General features: G+C 39.0%; 1 protein-coding gene across 2 annotated transcripts in view; it reads left to right on the top strand.

Annotated features, from left to right (window-relative positions):
- GAB2 (GRB2 associated binding protein 2) overlaps positions 1-22,535 on the top strand; it is a 175,256-nt gene that overhangs the window by 46,962 nt on the left and 105,759 nt on the right. The window contains exon 1 of one of the 2 annotated variants that reach the window (XM_036859541.1): positions 6,768-6,786. The exons of the other annotated variant lie outside the window; for it this stretch is intronic. The gene's annotated coding sequence lies outside the window, so the exon portion shown is untranslated. Of the gene's footprint in view, positions 1-6,767; positions 6,787-22,535 lie in introns of those variants that run through there. 2 annotated transcript variants of the gene reach the window in all.

The raw sequence follows: 22,535 nt of genomic DNA on the forward strand, positions 1-22,535 counted from the left end.
GTAAATGAGAGTGTTTCCTTAATTTCTCTTTCAGATTTTTCATTGTTAGTGTATAGGAATGCAAGAGATTTCTGTGCATTAATTTTGTATCCTGGGCTTCCCTGGTGGCGCAGTGGTTAAGAATCTGCCTGCCAATGCAGGGGACACGGGTTCAAGCCCTGGTCCGGGAAGTTCCCACATGCCATGGAGCAATGAAGCCCGGGCGCCACAACTACTGAGCCTGCGAGCCACAGCTCTTGAAGCCCGCGTGACTAGAGCCTGTGCTCCGCTGCAAGAGAATCCACCGCAATGAGAAGCCTGCACACGGCAATGAAGAGTAGCCCCCGCTCGCCACAACTAGAGAAAGCACGCATGCAGCAAGGAAGGCCCAATGCAGCCAAAAATAAATAAATAAAATAAATAAATTTTGTATCCTGCTACTTTACCAAATTCATTGATTAGCTATAGTAGTTTTCTGGTAGCATCTTTAGGATTCTCTATGTATAGTATCATGTCATCTGCACACAGTGACAGCTTTACTTCTTCTTTTCTGATTTGGATTCCTTTTATTTCTTTTTCTTCTCTGATTGCTGTGGCTAAAACTTCCAAAACTATGTTGAATAATAGTTGTGAGAGTGGGCACCCTTGTCTTGTTCCTGATCTTAGAGGAAATGGTTTCAATTTTTCACCATTAAGAACGATGTTGGCTGTGGGTTTGTCATATATGGCCTTTATTATGTTGAGGTAGGTTACCTCTATGCCCACTTCCTGGAGAGTTTTTATCATAAATGGGTGTTGAATTTTGTCAAAACTTTTTCTGCATCTATTGAGATTATCATATGGTTTTTATCCTTCAATTTGTTAATGTGGTGCATCACATTGATTGATCTTCATATATTGAAGAATCCTTGCATTCCTGGGATAAACCCCACATGATCATGGTGTATGATCCTTTTAATGTGCTGTTGGATTCTGTTTGCTAGTGAAATGTACTACATTTTATTCTATTACTTTTACAGTTTCGTCTATGTTACATTTAAATCTCTGATCCATTTGGAATTTATCCTGATCTATGCTTAGGACAGATTCAAATTTGTCACAGTGTCATTTAAATCTTAAATGCCATCTCAAATCTGTCCCACAATTTGAGATGCCACCTCTATCATAAGCTAAGTATTTTATGCATTAATACCCATTTGTGGACTTAAAATATATTAAACTCCAATCATTTGTCTATCTCTATATATGACCACACACCTCGTTTTAATTAATGAGGCTTTATCAAATGGTTGCCTAAGTCTCCCCTTATTGCTATTCTGTTTTTCTGTATGAACCTTACAATTACCTTTTCCTATTTAAAAATTGGTATTTTTACTGAGTTTAAATTTATAAATCCACTTAGGGAGAACTGATCTCTTTATTAACATATACATTTTAATTTGGTTGGCCTAAAGTAACATCTTTACATTTTGTATTAGTTTCCCATGGTTACTGTATGAAATTCCTACAAATTCGTTGGTTTAAGACAACAGAAATTTAATCTCTCACAGTTTTGAGGGCCAGAAGTCCAAAATCAACGTGTCATAGGGTTGTGCTCCCTCTGAAGACTCAAGGGGAGAATCTTTTCCACTCCTCTCCCAGCTTCTGGTGGCTCCAAGTGTTCTTTGGCTTGTGGCTGTATCATTTCCATCTCTGCCTCCATGGTCACATTGTCTTTTCCTCTTCTGTGTCTGTGTCTTCTCTGTGTGTCTGTGTCTGTTCTCCTTCCTTCTCTCCTTCAAAAGGATACATGTGATTGCATCTAGGGCCCACTCTCAAGATCCTTAACATAATCACAATTTTTTTTTTTTGCCATATAAGATAGTATTCACAGGTTCTGAGGATTAGAATGTGGACGTGTTTTTTGGAGAGCCACCATTTTTCTGAATTATATAAGAATCATAGAAAAACTCTGATCATTCCTCCCAACTTATGTAATTGTCCAGTATTTTAGTTCTGTCTTGTTTATTTCTAACCACAAAGATTAAGTAGTATTCTTGTTTCACACTGACAGCATTCCAAATTTCCCCACATATTTATCAATATCTTTGCTCATCTTTGTTCCCTTTCATGTCGGACCTTCCATCTGAGATTGTTTTTCTTCTTCCTAAAATACATCTTTTAAAATTGATTTCAGTGAGGGTTTGTCTGTGGCAATCTCTGTTTTTGTTTGAAAATAGCTTATTTGCTTTCATTGTTGAAAGAGTTTCATTAGCTATAGACTTCTGCATTGACAGTTAAGATTTTTAAGATTTTTTACAGAGCATTTTTAGGTTCACAGCAAAAGTATGGGGACGTTAACAGAGATTTCCCATATACCTCCTGCCTGTACACATGCATAACCTCCCCATTATCAACATTCTCCGCCACAGTGGTACATTTGTTAAAACTGATGAACCTACATTGATACATCATAATTATCCAAAGTCTGTGGTTAACATTATGGTTCACTCTTGGGGTTGTACCTTCTATGGGTTTGAACAAATGTATAATGGCACATATCCATCATTATGGCATCATATAGAGTATTTTCACTGCCCTAAAAGTCCTCTGTGTTCTGCCTGTTCATCCCTTCCCCCTGGCAACCATTGATATTTTTATTGTCTCCACAGTTTTGTCTTTTCCAGAATGTCATACGGTTTGTAGCCATTTCAGGTTGGCTTCTTTCATTTAGTAATATGCATTTAAGATTCCTTCATGTCTTTTCATGGCTTGATAGTTCATTTCTTTTTTTTGTTTTTAATTGGGTTATATTTGGACATTCAAGTGTAAGTTTTAAGGTGTACAGCATACTGATTTGATACTTTTATTTGCAGTGTGATTGCCATAGTAGTATTTGTTAATACCTCTTATCACATGGCATAATTATTTCTTCTAGTGTCGGTAATAGATTATATATCTTTTTAGTGCTGAATCATATTTTATTGTCTGAGTGTACCCCAGTTTATCCATTCACATACTGACGGACATCTTGGTTGCTTCCAAGTTTTAGTGATTATGAATAAAGCTGCTATAAACATCATGTGCAAGTTTTATGTGGACATAAGTTTTCAACTCCTGGGTAAATGTACCAGGAGCACAATTGCTGGATTGTATACTAAGAGTATGTTTAGTTTTGGAAGAAACCACCGAACTGTTTTCCAAAATAGCTGTACCATTTTGCATTCCCACCAGCAACGAATGAGAGTTCCTGTTGGCACCATCTCCTCACCAGCATTTAATGTTGTCTGTGTTCTGGATTTTGGCCATTGTAGTAGATATATAGAGACATCTTGTTGTTTTAATTTGCATTTCCCTAATGATGTATGACGTGGAGCATCTTTTCATATGCTTACTTGCCATCCATGTGTCTTCTTTGGTGAGGTATCTGTTAAGGTATTTGGCTTATTTTTCAGTCAGGTTGTTTATTTTCTTATTGTTAAGTTTTAAGAGTTCTTTGTGTATTTTGGATGACAGTCCTTTATCAGGTCTGTGTTTTGCAAATATTTCTCCCAGTCTGTGGCTTGTCTTCTCATTCTCTTGACAGTTATTTTTTCTTAATACATTGAAAATATTATTCTGTGGTCTTCTAGATCTTACTGTTGCTGTTGAGAAGCCAGTTGATGGTCTAATTGCTATTCTTTTGTCGGTGATCTCTCTGTTTCTCTTTTATTATCTTCTTTTTTTGTGTACGGTGTTCTTAAATTTCATTACAGTATGTTGTTTTATTTTTATTTATCCTGCTTGAAATTTGTTGAGCTTGCTGGATCTGAGATTTGGTGTTCTTTCAATTATTCTGGAAAAATTCTCAGCCATTAGCTGTTTGAATAATGTCTTTCTCCATCCTCTCTAATTTTATTTGAACTTCAGTTAAAAGAGTAGATATATGTTAGACCCCTCTAACTCTATCAACCATATCTGTTAAACTCTCATATTTTTTATATCTTCATTTCTTGGTCACATTCTATGGAATTTCTTTGGATTGCTCTTCTAAGTTGCTAATTATTTCTTTAGTTATATCTAATCTGCTATTTAACCTGGCCATTGATTTTTAAATTTTGATTATAACTTTCATTTCTGGAAGTTCTGTTTGGTATGTTTTCAAACGTACTTGGTTCTTTTTTGATACTCTGTTCTTCCTTGCTAATTTTTTCAAGTCTTTCCTCTAAATCCTAAGATATAAAAATCGTAAGCATTTTATATTTTGTCTCTAGTTCCAACATCTGAAGCCTTTGAGGATCTTATTTTGCTGTCTGTTTTTCTTGGCTCTCACTCATGTGGCTTATTTCTGGATGTGTGTTTTTTGTTTTGCTTTTGTTTTAAGATCTAATGTTCCTTAGGACTTTATCTGTGGAAGTTATTTGAGGCCTTGGTAAAGTCTTTATTCCACCAGAAAGAATGAGGAGTTGCTTCTGCCAATATCTCGAAAATATTGCTAAGTGGACTACTTCTGGATCTTCACTTGAGGTTGCATGGATTTGATCACAAACCTGCACCAGAGCCAGCTTCTGGTTATGGATTCTTAGCAGAGACATTTCTCCTTCTCTACTGGGTAAGATAGGACAGTTTCTTTGTGGTCCCTTTCAGTGCTGCAGATTCGTTTCTGGTTCATCTCTATCCTGAGGGTATAGTCCATTGGTATCTCAAGTGTATAAGGAGATTTCATATAAGACTGTCCCACCTAAGGTGGGCCCTGGGCTTTATCTTCTGTTGCCCATACCTCAAATGGTCATTGCAATGGTCACTAGTGTTTGTTACATAGCCACAGGGCAAAAGCCGGCTTTAGTGTTCTCTTCCCTTCCAGGATATCTGCTTTCATTTAATGCTTTTTTATTGTGATAAGATGTACATAACATAAATTTAACCATTTAAACCATCTTTAAATATACAATTCAGTGGCATTAGATAATTCAGATTGTTATATAACCATCGCCACCATCCGTCTCCAGAATGTTTTCATCTTCCCAAACAGAAATTCTGTAACATTAAACAGTAACACTCTATTGCCTCCAGCCCCTGGAGGGCTACCATTCTACTTTTGGTCTCTGTGATTTTGACTATTCTAGGTACCTCATATTTGTGCAATCATAGAGAATTTGCACTTTCTCTGGCTTATTTCACTTAGTATAATATCTTCAGCATTCATCCATGTTGTCCATATGTCAGAATTTCCTTCCTTTTTAAGGCTGAATAGTAATCCATTGTATGTAGAAACCAAATTTTGTTTATCTGTTCATTATTAATGCACATTTGGGTGTTTCCACCTGCTTTTCATTTCATTTAATTTTTGCTCTGTGCAAATTCCTTTAATTTTTGTTCTCTCAAGTATTACTGACAGCTCAACATGATGCATTTTAAAAATTAATTTTTAGGACTATCTATTTAGCTTTGTAAATTGTTTTCTTTGAGAATGTCATCCACAATACCTAGATCACCTTACTGCTGAAAACCAAAGTCTCATACCTTCTATATGAAGACCAGAAGACAACTGCAGAGAACACATTTTTATATTCTTCCTTTTGGAGCATTAGAAAGAGAAGATTCTGAGATATACAGCAATTAATATGTAGCTTTATATGTTTTAATTCTTTCCTTGAGGTCTGTTAGATAATATTTTTTGACATATCTATGAGAAAACCATAAGAATATCATAAGAAAACTCATCTCTGTCTTGCAGGGTTTGGCATTCTTAGCATGTTATTGGTGCCAACACCCACCCACCCCTGCACACCTCAGTATCCAGTAGGAGCCTTGGAAACTTGTACAGAGATAGCAAAATTGTAGACTGCTTGAGCTGAAAGGGTCTAATCCTAACCCCTCTCCCCTCCACCACAGTGTCTTAAAGATGTGTTGGCCAAGGTTAAGCGACCCACTCATGGTCATAGAAGGAGTCAGTGACAGCTAGGACTTTGGTTTCCTCACTTCTGTCCCAGTATACTTTGAACTTCTGTGTCCTTTCTGTCTTTGGGTAGACATTCTAAGATACGTTAATGAGTTCTGACCTTGGTCTTTTGAAAAGTTGCTTTGGATGTTGATGAAGATGATCTGACACTGATGCATGGGTCAGAGTAGAGACAAAAGTCCTCATCTAATTAACTGCTTGAAGACCAAATAGAGTTGACCGTTCATATCTTACTCCTTCCCTGTCTCCCCTATTTGTGGAGTCTTTTTAGATAATAGAATATTAGAGCTGGGAGAACTCTTGTTATCATTCGATCCAATCCCAAATTGCCTACTGGGACATTTTGGGATCGTCTGCCTGAAAGCTTTACTGTTCTTTATAGATGAGGAAACTGAAACCTAAAAGATGCAAATGATTTCCCCAAGGCCATATAAGGTATTCATAGCAAAGCCAGAGCTGTACCCAAGTCTCCTAATTCCTATTCTAGTGGAAGAGTTCCATCACATGAATATATAAACTTTGCTCCTAGTCTTCAACTAAGCTCCACCTCCATGGTCTCTGTTTTAAGATTGTGAAAAGGCCTAAGGGTGGTTTGCCTTTGAGAATAATCCAGAACCTGAAGGGTTAATAGAAATTGAATGGTGAAGTGGGAGCCTTTTTCTACTCTCCTCAACTGGGGAGCTGCTGGGCTGTTTCACTTGCCCTGCGTGTGTTCCATTACGGTATAATGATGTAATTACCAGTAATGCTGCCGCTGCTAGAGCAGTGCTGGAGAGGCAGCGTTAAGGAAAAGACTAGCCCCAGTTCTCTCCTAAGAGCCAGTTCAGCCCACTTCAGTCTATTAGATTGAAGATGCTGGAAGGCAAATGGCTTCGGCAGAGGAAAAGGTCAGATTTAAAAGCTTTTCTGGGCATGGTATTTATTGTTGCTTTTTTGACCTTCAGAAAAGTCCCCTGTGTGTTTGTCCTTGATTCTTGTCTTTCCCATTAATGCTTGAAAGCCGTATTGCTGGCCAGCCAGGTCTTTGGCATAGATGGTTTTCTGCGTGGTGTTATTTGAGAAGGTGGAGCACCCTGTCTAGATCACCAGTCCTTTTGCCTTTCATACCACCATTATAGTGTCAGAAGTATTTTTGATTCTTGAATAATTTAGTTTTCAGTATTTCTGCATATAAATATATATACATACACACACACACACACACACATATATATATATATATATATATATATATATCTCACTTCTACAAATAGGCTTAGACCTAAACAATTTCTGAGATAACATTTAAAATGCAGAAAAATAAGAAATAAGGCATAGTGCCTTAGGCAAATCACTTAACCTTTCTGTGCATCTCTTTTGAAACATACAACCTGCCACTTGATGACTGTAAGTAGATAATCATCATCTTTGGAACACGGTAGACCCTTCCAAAAGTTTCCCCTTTGCGGGGATAGTCATTTTTTCATAATACCAAGCACCTGCTGAATCCAGGGCACTGAGCTAGAGTGTACAATGGAACATGCAGAGTTCGAAGATGTCAGCTCCTACTGTCAGGGAACTTTACCTATTTGTTAATTTGATGAACACAAACGAAAACGTTGGTTAGAATTGTAGAAAAGTGGCTTTCATACAGGTTATAAGAAGGTACAAGTTTTGCTTACTTCAGTGGTTCTCAAAGTGCTTTCCCTGCATCAGTACCATCAGTATCACATAGGAACCTACTAGACATTACAAATTCTCAGACCCCAAGCAGATCTACTGAATCATCAATTCGAGGGGTAGGGACCTACGGTCTGTTTTAACAAACCCTCTAGTAATTCTTATGCATACTGAAGTTTGAGAACCACTGATATTTTATGGCTTGGTACTAGGAGCCACTTGAAAATATAAAATCCCTTACGTTTATCTAGAGCTGCAACGTCTAGTAGTCAATATAGGAGTCACTAGCCATGGGCGGGTATTTAAGTAAATTAAAACAAAGTAAAATTTTAAATTCTCGGTAGCACTAGCCACCTTATAAGTGCTCAGTAGACACATGTGGCAAAGTGGTTACCATACTGGACAGTGCAGATATAAACATTTCTGTAATCACAGAAATTGAGTAATGGTGGGCTCAGAGCAGTGGCCCTCCCAGTTTAGCATGAATCAGATCACTTAGAGGACTTAGTAAAACGCAAATTGCTGGACCCCACTTCATGGGTTTCTGATTTAATAGGTCCAGCATCATCCTGAAGAAATTACACTTATCACAAGTTCCCAGGTGATACTAATGCTGCTGGTGCAGGGAGCACACTTGGAGAACCACTAGTCCAGAGTAAGGGTTCCTGACCTAAAATCTGTAAACCTAAAATGGAAGGTAAAACAGCGTATATATCCACATAATGAAGGTTACAGGGTATAGGGCCCATAGTTTACTTTATTTTATTTTTTATTTATTTATTTTTGGCTGCACTGGGTCTTCGTTGCTGCACATGGGCTTTCTCTAGTTGTGGTGAGCGGGGGCTACTCTTTGCTGCGGTGCATGTGCTTCTCATTGTGGTGGCTTCTCTTTGTTGTGGAGCATGGGCTCTAGGTGCGTGGGCTTCGGTAGTTGTGGCTCGCAGGCCCTAGAGCGCAGGCTCAGTAGTTGTGGCGCACGGGCTTAGTTGCTCTGCGGCAGTGGGATCTTCCCGGACCAGGGATCGAACCCGTGTCCCCTGCTTTGGCAGGTGGATTCTTAACCACTGTGCCACCAGGGAAGTCCCAGGGCCCATAGTTTAAGTCTGGTTTTCAAGTGGGTCAGCAGATCAGTCAGGAAAACTTTTAGCTGCAGTTAACAGAAAATCTGAGTAACAGTGACTTAAATCACAAGGACATTGGTGTTCATTTAGCAGAGTGAGAGGCAGGAAGTTTCAGTGGCTCAAGCATGTCACCAAGAAAATCAAGCACTTTCCCTCCCCAGAAAACCTCTTATGGGTTTTTTGTTTTTGTTTTTGTTTTGTCAGAACTAGGTTACATGCCCACCTTTAGACCATTCCTGGCAAAGGGGAATGGGTTTGCATAATTGCTTTAGACCAGTTGTGATTCAGCTCCTGGGGATGAATGGGAGGGGGTTTACCTTCCCTGAGACCATAGGGTCTCTACCAGTTCACTGAACAAAATATTAGTTTTATAACAGGGATAAAGAGAAAAATGGATATTGGGTTGATAGGGATCTGCATCTATCTCAGTGAGTGACCCGAAAAAGGTTAGGAACATCTGTTCTGCATCTTTTCATCTCATCACATGCTTTTAACTTGCTAGGCAAGTAGAACCTGGATTTTCTCAGCTGTGAAGGTTTACTTGGCTCTGTCCTCTCAGACCTTATGACAGGTCTGTGAAGCAGTTCTGCTCATAATGGGGGTGAGGTGGGGTAGAATTTAAGAACCTGATCCAAGCCTCTAGAAGTTGGGATCAAGTCAGCCTGAAAACTAGTCCCCCTCTGACTTTGACCCCCAATTCTGAAAAGGGCTTTTGCCCAAAAAGTGTTCCTTTGACCAAGTCCCTGCCTTGTACCTTGATGCTTTTAGAGAGTCCCATTACTCTTTTTCTCTTACTAATTCTCTTAGAACCGGAGACCTTGTCCAGAATATTGGATTCTGCTTCCAGACTTCCAGATTCCTATCTACATGCCTAGATCCCTGCTTGCCTCCTCCCATCAGTATGCTTCAGACACTCTGCTTTGCTCAGTAGAGAGATCATGTCTAAAAATGTACAATTTGAGTCTTCCATGTAGAAATGGTAAGTGAAGCACTGGGAGTTAATGAGATCATTGAAGGAGAAGATGCAAGAAAAAAAGCAGAGTGCACCCACCCCAGCCTACTGAATCAGATTAAAGGCATGGTCATCTATGTTTTTATCTGTAAACTCCACAGATCAAGAGACCTACCAATCACACACAAATCAACACACATCAATGGACCTAATAGTGGTCCTTATGGCCCTGGGAATCCAAAGAGGTGCCTGATGAAAGCAATGATGGCAGCTGAGCAAGCAGAGCTCTCCACCTGTGTCCTCCTACCCCCCAGAGTAATTCTGCTTTTGTTTGTTTTTATATATCATGGTTCTGCATAAAATTTTGTATGTAGAAATAAATGGTTCCACTTCTTTAAAAAGGGGGTGGGGGGACACTGGCTTAATGATGTCAAAGGTGCTTTCCAACACTGGCATTGAGCTTCAGGGATAGCAGCTAGAATATAGGTTCTAGGCTGTAACATGTGAAACAGAAGTGTAGTACTTTCTTGTTTCAGGACTAAGAACTCTGACCTGCTTCTTCTCTGGTGGTTTTAGTTGCCTCAGTCAACAGCTGGATACAGTACCCAATTGTTTGCAGCAAAAGTCCTGCAAGTCTGTTTCCTCTAAAAGCTTCTTCTGCAGCTTCCCTCCCCCCATCCTCCCAGGACAGAAGTGGACGCAAGGGGGAATGTTTCAGTTCCCCTGCTGGGTTGTGTGTCTTCCTCTCACACCCTGTCCAGAGCGTCTAGGGAGTTTTTACTTTCCAAAGCTGCTTACCAGAAACAGTTTGGCAGAATCCAGTTTGGGGGAGGAGGCTCTAGTTAAGCGATCACAAAAGCACACATCCCTGTGGTGAATGAATTCTTAACATGTGTGAAGAGGGAGCAAAGGAACTCTGGTAAAATTGTTCATTACAGTTCATGCTAAATGAGGATGCTAAATTCAGGAATGGAAATGAGGAGCAACCCAGAACACTACGATTTGCATTAATTAGGACGTTTAATCCCTGACTCTCAATAACACACACTCAGGATTATGACAGAATTTCAGTGTATGTTTGTATAAACTTTAAAATTTTTTAATTTGGTATTATAATGTATTCTGATACAATGAAAAGCTGCCTGTTTTTGTAGTACAGATTTCAGAAAGTAAAGCTTGGCTGCTGGGGAATAAAGAGGCAACAGAGCAATTCTCAAAGAGGAGTGCATGAGAATCTTAAGGGCTTAGGGGAAAGATTATTTTTGGTTATAAACGGAGGGCTTTTGTTTAAGGTGAAAAACATGACCAATCTAATCTTCTGAGGCTCAGAGAGAGAAGGTGACTTGCCAAAGCCTCACAGATTATTACACGGTGTTAATCCCAGAACCCAGGTCTGTGCTCTCTGAGCTCAGAGTTGGTCCCTATCCTGAACTACCCCTCCAGATCTGAGTTTCCCATATTTTCTCTCTGTGGCCCACTGTCTGCATCTCAAGCCACCCTCTCCTTGATCTGTTGGCCTAGCTTCAGGGGAGCCGGGCTACAACAGGTCTGAAATAGGAAGATGTAAATTTATTTAAACTTTCAGCATGACCCATTGGCCTCACTTTTTCCATTGTGATGAATGAAAATGTAGACAGAAGAATGTTTAAGACGGACAACTCAAAGAGAATAAGGAAAATGCAGAACAAGGAAGTGTGCAATTTGTTTTTGCTTTTAAAAAACTTATTACAGAACTTCATGTTTTGTTTTGTTTTGTTTTTTTACCTCTGTCATCTGTGACCCATTCTCCTGTTCAGCCAAGATATTTTGGCTTTTTTTCTCTGGGAAACCAGTGGGTGGGTGAGTATGGAGGAGCCAAGAGTTAACAAAATACCAGCAGATGCTGGAGCTGAGTGAGAGGATTCTCCTTAGTCTCACAAGCAGAGGCGTACCTCACCTCCCACCCTCCCTCCCCTTTGAGAAAGACTTGAGAGGATTTGCCAGTCCTGATGAAGAAAATCTCCAGGAACTCTTCCTGTCTTTGGGCCATCAGGGCTTTTTGCCTTCCTGAGGATGCCCTAAGCATTGTAGGAAATAATAGCATTGTCTTTTGAAGTCAAGCTTACCCGGTTTGATTCCAGATCCATCATTGAATCCAAACCTACCATTTACCATCTGGGTGGCTTTTGATGAGATCCTTCTGAGCCTGTTTCCTCATCTGTAATAGAGATAATAGAGCCTATCTCATCAAATTTGTTAGAATTAAATAAGGTAATGTGTATAAAACGCCTAGCACATTGCCAAACACCTGATTGATCCTCAATAAATAAAAAGGTTTTTGCAGTACCGCCCCTTTCCTCAGCAACTTGTGTACAGTTTTCATTTTCCCTGTGGCCATGAGGTAGGAAATAGTAACTTTCTAACTTGATTCTAGTGGCAGTAGGAGTAGCAAAGTGAATTTGTTTTTTTTTTTCCTTATCAACTTTAAGGGATAATTTACACACAATGAACTGCATCTGTCTAAATTCAGTGAGTGTGACAGTTGTCTATACCCGTGAAGTTACTCGTGCAGTCAAGATACAGAACATCTGTGTCAGCCCCCAAAGATTCCTTGTCTCTTCATGTTCTTTCCTTTCCTTTGCCCTCTGCCCCAGGCAAGCACTCATCTCTTTTTTTTTTTTTAATTAATTAATTTATTTATTTATTTATGGCTGTGTTGGGTCTTCGTTTCTGTGCGAGGGCTTTCTCTAGTTGCAGCAAGTGGGGGCCACTCTTCATCACGGTGCGTGGGCCTCTCACTATCGCGGCCTCTCTTGTTGCGGAGCACAGCCTCCAGACGTGCAGGCTCAGTAGTTGTGGCTCACAGGCCTAGTTGCTCCGCGGCATGTGGGATCTTCCCAGACCAGGGCTCGAACCCGTGTCCCCTGCATTGGCAGGCAGATTCTCAACCACTGCGCCACCAGGGAAGCCCCAGCACTCATCTCTTGTCACTATAAATTAGTTTGCATTTTATGAATAGACACATACAGTTTGGACATTTTTTGTCTGGCTTCCTTCACTCAGCATAACAATTTTTTAGATGTGTCCATGTTGTTGCATACATCTGTTTTATCACTGAGTTCTATTCCATTGTATAGCTATACCGCCTGTTGATGGACATTTGGGTTGTTCACAGTTTTTGGCTATTTTACACAAAGCTCATGTGAGCATTCATTTGCACATCTTTGTGTGGGCATATATTTTTACTTCTCCTGGGTAAATACCCTGGATGCAAATGGCTGGGTCATATGGTAGTTGTTTGTTAAACTTTTTAAAAAACTGCCAACCTGTTTTCCAAACTGTCTGTTCCATTTTACATTCCCACTGACAGTATATGTGTGTGATTTCAGATGCTTGACATCCTCACCAACACTTAGTATGGTCAGTCTTTTTAATTTTAGCCATTCTAATGGGTTTACAGGTAATAGTATTCCATTGTGGTTTTAATTTGCATTTCCCTGATATCTAATAATCTTTTTGGGTGATAACTGGTCTAGCTTTTTTTGTGTTGTCCCTGTTCAAATCTTTTGCCTATTTTTAGAATGGTATAGTTTATCTTCTTGTTATTGAGCTTATGAGTTGTTTTTTTTTTAAATGCACTTTCCTTTGTGTGAGTTTCTTTTAACAAATTGTTATTTTTCTGAAACATTGTCAGAACTTCCCTTTTATTTATTTATTTTAATTATTATTATTATTTTTTGCTGTGTTAGGTCTTTGTTTCTATGTGAGGGCTTTCTCTAGATGTGGCAAGCGGGGGCCACTCTTCATCGCGGTGCGCAGGCCTTTCACTGTCGCGGCCTCAGCTTATGAGTTTTTAAACACGGTTTGGATACCAGCTTTTTGTAAGATAGAAATATGTGAGATTTTTCTTTCTGTGAAAACACGTGAATGTTTTCTCCCAGGCTGGCTTGCCTTTTCATTTTTTTAACGGTCCCATTTGGGGAGCAAAAGCTTTGAATTTTGATGGTCTGTTTTTTCTGTTTTTCTTTTATGATTGTTTTTTGTTTGTTTGTTTGTTTAGCTACCTCAAGGTCACAAGAGTTTTTCTCTTATATTTTCTTCTAGGAGCTTTTACACTTAGATCTATGATCCGTTTCAAGTTAATTTTTGTACATGGTGTGAGGTAAGAGTTAATATGGAAGTTATCTTTTGAGTATCTTATGTATCAGGAACTTTAATTCTCAATAAATAAATGTTCTAAGATAGATAATTGTCCCCATTTTAATGATGAGGAAAAGAAGTCTCAGAAAGATTAAGAAACTTGCTCAAGTCATACAACCAAGATTCAAGCCTATGATTACGTAACACCAAAGCCCATATGCTTTCTACTCTATGATGCTGGCATTTTGTTTTCAACATTGAATTAGAATCTATATTTTTAAATGTCCAGCTGTAACCTGTGAAGAGGATATAAAAACATGAGGTGGCACTGCCATTCTGAGGACATTCATATCCCTAGCCTGACCTTATGACATTATACACAGCAAGGATGTTGGGACCTAGGGAACCCAGGGGTTCCATGTCAGACCATTTGCGCTGGTTTGTATTTCAGAAGCTATAAATACAATTTTCTTGGTGCTCTCTTGACAAGAAGCCTTATTCTGAGTTCTTTTTCCATTTTATAGCTAGTCCATCAGAAATACGAAGTTAAGTGCCTGGCCACACAGACAGTTAATCCTTGGAGTACCCAGCTGGATGGCTCAGTCTCACTGTGTTTGGTTTGAGTTTTTATTTTTGGAAAACAAATAGTGAGTCAGCCTCCATTCTTTCCCTCTCTCTAACTCACTACCGCCTTCTGGAATCTCTTAGATACTGTGGTCTTACTGGGTAAATAGTCTTTTCTCTGAAACTTCCTTTCAGCCAGGACAGAATCATGTCAGAGAAGTCCCCCATCCTCTGATATTTAATGTGCCCTCCCGCCCTTTAAAGAAAAGTCTGTTTAAGGCTGTTCACTTTTGTCATCTTCGAGGAATCTCTGAGTCTCAGTTAGCAGGACTGTTCTGTTTCTTTTAAAAAATGCCGGAGGGAATGTAAAGATAACAGGCTGTACCTCTGGGTTCTTGCTTTGCAACACTTTAGCTTTGGTAAATTCACACCCTCTTCTTCCTTTCTTTCTATGAGGCAGTATGGTATAGGGAGAAGAGCATGGAACTTTGGAGTGAGAAGTTTGTAGGTTTGAATCCCAGCTCCTAGAAAGTACAAAGCAGGGGTGTTTGAGACTTATAAAGGATGTTTTTTGAGTACAGAACCCTATTTAAGGTGCCTTGACAGATACATTGCTTTCTCTTTGGCTGAGCTGGGCAGTCTAATTTCAAAGTCCAGCCATGGAGGGTAAAACATTGTAGTCATTCCACCTGTTAGATTGTCCAACTAGCTGCCAAGTAGATTGTCCTAGTCTCTGGAAGCAAACTCTTCCGTCTTTGGTGTGATTGTTTGCTAGTGAGAAACTTATCTTATAGAGAGAAATGTGAGTTGCAAGAGGAGTAGAGGAGAAAAGACAGTCTGTCTGATACAGAGAGGATCAAGTATAGGTTGATGGGAGGAAGGAGGGAACCCAGTTTACATATTTGGGAGCTATACCTCTATCTTCTTTAATACAGCCCTGAAAAACATTAATCTCTGTGTTGGTGGTGGAATGAGAACAAGTCGGTGTCTCTCAGTACCATCTGGTTACCGTGCCTTCCAGCTGGCCTCATTTTCCTCTCTTCTATGGGAGTCTCCTTTGCACTTCAGTCTGGGGGCTGGTTTCTACTTCCCCTTTGCAACCATTAAGGATTCTGTGGTCTCCACGATTACCATGTTCAAACCTACATATCCTTTGCGATACAGTTCAGGGCTTAGCTCTTCCAAGAAGCCTCCCTTGACCTTCATACACTGTTGGTGAGAATGTAAATTCGTGCAGCCACTGTGGAAAGCAGGATGGAGGTGTCTCAAAAACATAGAAACAGAACTACCATGTGACCCAGCAATTCCACTTCTGGGTATATGTCTGAAAAAAACAAAGACACTAATTCTAAAAGGTACATGTACCCCAGTGTTCATAGCAGCATTATTTACAATTGCCAAGATAAGGAAGCAACCTAAGTGTCCATCAACAGAGGAATGGATAAAGAAGATATAGTATATATATATATATATATATATATATACATACATATATATATGTATGTGTATATATATATATATATACACATATATATATACATACATACATACATACATACATACACACAATGGAATACTACTTAGCCATAAAAAAGAATGAAATTTTGCCATTTGCAGCAATATGGGTGGACTTGGAGTGCATTATGCTAAGTGAAATAAATCAGACAGAGAAAGGCAAATACTGTTTGGTATTACTTACATGTGGAATCTGAAAAATACAACAAACTAGTGAATATAACAAAAAAGAAGTGGTCTCACAGAGAGAACAAACTAGCAGTTACCAGTGGGGAGAGGGAAGCGGGAAGGGGCAATATAGGCACAGGGAACTAAGAGGTACAAACTTTTAGGTATAAAATAAACTATAAGGATATATTGTACAACACAGGGAATATAGCCAATATTTTATAATACTGGAGTAGAACCTTTGAAAATTGTGAATCACTATATTGTACACCTGTAACATTGTACAGCAACTATATTTCAATTAAAAAAAAAAAGCCTCCCTTGACCATCCTAAATCATTCAAGTAGCCTTGATAATCTAAATTTGTGAATATTTAATGAGTACAAACTGTGTGTTTTGGGAAAGAGGGAATGATTACAGAGAGAGATCAGAGGTAGTACCAGTGCCTAACACTTAACCTTGACTATTCCTTGTACCTCTTTTGTCTCCTCAACTAGATTCCCACGCCTCTTCAGGATTGCCTCTTAGAAGTCTGGTGATTACTTAACTCTAACCTAAATCTCTCCTTATACATAAATGTAGCTCGGATTTCCTTCCATTTGCCTAGGCTTCATACTGTCTCTACAATTTTGGATACAGTTGATTTCACTTAACACTTTAAGCTTAAAAACACTTATTGTAAACTCTGAGGATAATTTAATGGCTGCAGTGTGACTCACTCATGAAACCACTTTGTACCACTAGGACACTGGAGCCTTAGTTTTCTTAGGTAAGGAAACAGGCATCATTGAATCATTAAAGCCCCTTAGTCAAACTTGTCACATGCAGCTTACCACTTAGGCCTAAAATTCTGTTTTTCCCTCTCTAACTGTATACAGAATATTTTGACCCTCCAACAGGTAAGATGAGAAAATTAGTCCCTTCATATCTTAAGGTATGTATTGTATGGCTAAATAATATTTACATTCAGATCTATAAAATAATTAAGTGTTGAGTTTTACCTGTGGATTGATTCTAAGAATTAACAACTAGTGTATATCCTTTGCAGTATTACAATTATGTACATATCACAACAGAGCTGAGTCGCATGATTTGATTCAAAGGAAGAAAATAAGGTTCAATGATACTAAACCTGTGACATTTAAAGGAGAATATTCCAAACATCAAGATCAAATAGATTCTCTTTCTACATTACATCACTTGCCACATTTTCTTTGCTTCATATTTATACCTGGTCTTTTCTTTTTGTTTTCCTTGGAGTTTCTAATTGCCTTTTTTTTCCCGGACTGAAGAAAGAAGCATCTGCCTTTACCTTATGACTGCTAACATCATTTAGCTTCTTAATCATACTGTTTGTTGTAGGGAAATGACTTGCATCTTGACACATTCTTCTCTAAGTCCAGAGAGTTCTGTTTCTACTTTCAAGGCCTGCTACCATTTCACTGAATTCCTAGGTTAAATCTCCTTTCTTGCACCCCATGTCATCTTCTTTCTTAAAATTCTTTTTCATTTTGCTATAAGGTATCCTTGGTAGTTTTTTCAGAAAGAATGCATAGGAGTTAAACTTTCTGAGTCATTGCATATCTAAAATGTTTTGCCCAGATGGTTCTTTAGACAACGCTGCAGTTAATCATTTTGATTTCTGCTCCTCTTCCTGACCTTGTTCTCCTTATCCTCTAATTCTGCGCTATGGATTACAGTAGCCAGTAGCCAAGTGTGAGCTGTTGAGCACTTGAAACCTGGCTCATCTGAATTAAAATGTGCTGTAAATGTAAAATACACACCAGATTTCAAAGAAAAACAACCCCCCAAAAATCATTTTATATTGCTTATGTGTTAAAATGATGATATTTTGGATATATTATTAAAATTAATTTCACCTACTTATTTTTACTTTTTAAATGTAAAAATAAATTCCAAGATTATGTATATGACTCACATTATATTTGTGTTGGACAGTGCTGCTCTACTCTTCAACATGGCACCTTTCCCAGCCTCATCAAGGAGCAGCATTGGATACTGCATGCAGTTTTTTCCCATGTTCCTTTGCCTGACTTCCTTCACTTGGGTTATGTGTAGGTACCTCTACTTTCCATCTTTTGAAAAGTGTTAAAAATTTCTGGTCTGGTTCTTTTCTCCCTTTATTTCTCTTTCCCCACCCTAACCACAGGTATTAATTTAATCCCTTTGTACTACTTTGTCACATCTTTGGGATTTGGGAAGAAAGAGATACAAACTTATTTTCAGTCTGTCAATTGGAAAACAGAAGATTTTACAGATTTTATCATTATTTTGAACAATAGTACAGTGGTCATCTTCATGCATAAGTCTGTCCACATCTCTAGATATTTTCTTAAGATGGATTTCTGGAAATAGCCGTACTGGTTCAGGTTATATGAATTTCTTTATGACTCTTGATATACATGTCAACAGATTTATTCCCCCAAAAGTACCAGTTTATGTTCTCAGTGGGTTATTCAGTAAAAGATGGGAGCAGTTATCCAAGAAGTGCCCAGATTCAATCTGCATCCTCTGTGTGGGCCTTTTATCTCAGCTTCTGTGGAAAGCATGGTCTGTTTTCTGAAACACTTAACTTTTTGAGCCTTCATTTTCCTATTTGTAAAATAGGGATAATCATGCCCTGAAGTAATGTGTATGAAAGCTCATTGAAAGTAATAATTTCATTAGTTTATTTCAGCAAGTATTTGATAGCCTCCTACTTGTACTAAGTACAGATGCTGCACTGGGAACGATGGGGAATGTCCAAATGACATAGCCCCTGGCCTCAAAACTAATGTCTTATGAAGGGACTAGAACTGGAGTTGAGAAGTATTCATGAGAAACTATCTCACAAGTCTTTCTGTAATAGATAAGGTGTTAAAGGGGTTTAAATGTGGAAGGCTTTGCATTTCATTTAAAAGATAAAAGAAAACAGCATAGAGGAGGTGGCATTCAAGGTAGCCTTGAAGGAGGAGCATAATTTCGTAGTTCCCTGACCAGGGATCAGACCCATGCCTCCTGCATTGGAAAGGCAGAGTCTTAACCACTGGACCACCAGAGAAGTCCGTAAAGGAGGAGCATTATTTCAACACAATCAGAGAGTGAGGTGTGGGTACAGGTGTGAGGATGAGCTTGAGCAAAGGCACAGGGGTGAGTTCTGGGCAAATCAGTTAATAGCGTTGACTAGAGTATAGGCAGAAGGCAAGGAAAACAAAATGTAGGTAGACATTTTTATTTCTCTGAGTATACTTACTCGCATGGGCCACATAGTGAGGTACTCCTTATATTTATTTTTGCTGTGCTTTAGTAGGGTAGGCGGAAAGAAATCATTTCACTGAGTTTTGGCTCTGACCAGAACTGAGTAGGTGAAGTTTGTCTTGTCCACAGGGACGAGAACACGATATATTTACACTGGCCTTTCTCTCCCACAGAGGTTGGAAATTCTGAGGCATTTTAAACAGTTCTGAGGCTATGACACATTACACTTACCCAATCAAATAACTTGCATCAGGAATTTTCAGGAGTGGTCAGAGGATTCCTGAAGAGAAGAATAACTGAGACAACGGGTAAGGTGGCAATAGAGAGAGAATAGTGAGGGAATTAGACCTTTGCTATCATCAGGAAAAGGTGAGGAACTTTGTGAAACAAGGACAAGGATTCTGCTTTCTATACATCTTTCTGGCCCTCTCCCTTCAGGGGGTTCACTGTCTTCTCAACAGTTGTTTGGTACCTTCAGGCTGTTAACTGAAAATCTAGAATCATTTTGGGGTATACCACCCCCCTCCCTCCCTACCATCATGCCCATGATTTTTTTATCCTCAGCAACATTCAGGATTCTCTTTTTTGGTGCCTATAAAATGAAGTCAAACTCCTGTGCTTGGCTTTCACCAGACCCTCCAGTCTGTCTGGTGGCTCTAGCTTGTATTTACCATCTTACTTTACATTGTACCCCAATACTCTAACCTTGAGTCTATGGCTTAACATCTCTCATCCACTTCTAACAGAAACATCCAGTTCATTTATTCACTCGACATTTATTGAATGTCTATTATGTATCATTTTTTCAGTAAACTTTTAGTAAGCAACTGCTATGGTTTAGGCCTTATTTTGGAGCCTGTGAATAGAGAAATAGGAAGAGGGATAATGTTGGTAAATGGAAAAATACCATGAGATGTTTGGGGGGAATCCATATATGTATTCAAAATGCAGGTATGTCAGGAGATGCCCATGTAGTCCCTTTGAATAATCACTGCCTTCTGTATATGAGCTGGATCACTAGTACACAGTGGGATCAAGGCTCAGATAGTATTTAGGTTCAATTTGAATATGCTGCCAAATGGAGATGATGAAAGAAGCAACCATCGTGGTCCTGAACGAGGGTCATCAGCTCTAGGACTACTGATGGTTTCTTAAAAGATATGACATACTGTCTATTCTGATTTATCTTGTCAAAATGCTCAACAATTTCACTGTGGTTACACCTAATAGCACTAGTGGGGTCTGTCTCTTGGGGCTCTTTTCTTTAAATGGTGACTCCCAAAGAGCATATACTCAGAAGCTGCTACACCCTTGCCTACTGTATTGGCTGAGTTCCCATTCCCTAAATGAACCTTGTCCTTTCCCGCCTCCATGCCATTGCTCATCAGTGTGGTGGGGGAAAGAGAGGATTTGGAGCTAGATCTGGGTTTGAGACCTTGATTCACTTCTTATTCGCTCTGTAACCTGGGTCAAATTTCTTAAACTGTCGAAAGGCTTTGAGAGAATTATATTACCTGCCTTTTCCAGCATTGTCTATTATAAGGTATAGATGAGAATTTATGTGAAAGCATGGTATCTATTACATGACATGTACTCTTTCCATTCTCCCTTTCCTGGGGAACTTCCTTTTACTCCTTCCCCCATCTCTACTTATTAAAATTCTGTCCATCCTTAATTTAGCTCTTATATTACATCGCCAGTAAAGTTTTCCCAGTATTCTCAGTTGCAAGAGATTTGGGCTTTCCCTTTTTTTCTATGCTTTGCTTGTGGGATTTTAGACTTTTGAAGAAACAGATCTAAGTAGTAGGGGAAATGGCACAGGGAAGGGTAGGTACCTGAATAAAATAATAGCACCGTATTTGGAAGCAGGGAAATAAGGGTCAGTGAGAGATAGTATGCAAATAGTGTAAATAAGGGTGTGTTGTCACTCAATGCAAGGTGATTGATTCTCAGCCCATCTTCTCCCAGTAGGCCAGAGATGGAGGTTGTTTCCAGTTCCTAGTATTAGCCACAAAAAAGGGGCCACTCACTCTTCTTTATGTAGTGAGAGCCAGCTACCAATCTTCCAGGTAGCCCTGAACTTTTAGAATTTGATACTATGTTTTGATTAGAATTGAGCAGTCAGTCTGTAGATTTTCTGGGAAGACCTGGCTTGGTCAGCAGAATAGAAAACATCCAGGATGACATAAGTCTGGCAAGATTCGAGGGAAACAACAAAGGATGCCCAACACCACTGCTTGTTCTTTGATTTACCATTTCACACCTGGTACAGTCAGGAAGCTACATTTAAAAAAACAATTTTTTCTTTAAAAAAAAAAAACAAAAAAACCCGTAGTCAAAAAAGCACTCATTCGCCATAAAGCCGGAAGGATTCATTCATTGGAGCTGGTTGTTCACATTTGTAGAATTTAGAATTTTGTAGATGGAAAGGACCTTAGAGTTGAATAGGGTCTTCAAAAGGAAACAAAAGGCTCTTGCTTTTTGCATGAACTGAGTTCATTCACAAGACAGTGCTTCTTGATCTGTGAGGAGTGATTTCAGACAATTAGCTAATTGGTTGAGGAAGGTGACCTATCAGCTTTGCAGAGAGGATGTCTGCTCTTAGGAATCCACATAAAGAACATATCTTAAGCTTTCCATGACAGCCCAAAGCAGCCCCATTAATCCTCCTATGTAATGGCCAGTCATAATCACAGGGGGGAGTACATTTCACTTGAGAGTAAAGCCATGAAAACCCAAACAGCTGCCAACAGCTGATCACTGTCACCCTCAGCTCAGTGTTGTTTTAGGCTTTGAAATATTTCTGAATGATATTCCAGTTTGCTCTATTGTAAGGGGGTAAGTGACCCTCCAGAAACAGTCTGCTGTTTATTTTTAAGTGTTATAAGATACCTAGTTTGTTGAAATGATACTTGTCTATTGTATAAAAAACAAGGGCAGAACTCATTTGTGGCCATCTTGAAGGTCCAAATGGGTGCAGAAAAACAGAAAGAGAAAATGGAAAATTTCTGCAGGTAAATGTTAAGTTTTTCTGGTTTTCAAATGTGAAAGAAATTCAGAGTGAAAGAAGAGGGTCATAGACTTGTCAAGAAGGGAATCGGGAGAAGATAACTGATAATAAATCAATAAGTTGAATCCCTTTGCCCCTATGAAATTAGTGTCATTGTTCTTTGGAACATATTATTAGGATGTACCCAGAATATAAAGTTTTATGGTGAGAATGGTTGTGACCATCATAGGATGACTAATCCCTCCAACCAAAACAAACATAGGATTGGTC

This window comes from Balaenoptera musculus, chromosome 8 (assembly GCF_009873245.2).
Source record: "Balaenoptera musculus isolate JJ_BM4_2016_0621 chromosome 8, mBalMus1.pri.v3, whole genome shotgun sequence".
NCBI classification, from domain to species: domain Eukaryota; kingdom Metazoa; phylum Chordata; class Mammalia; order Artiodactyla; family Balaenopteridae; genus Balaenoptera; species Balaenoptera musculus.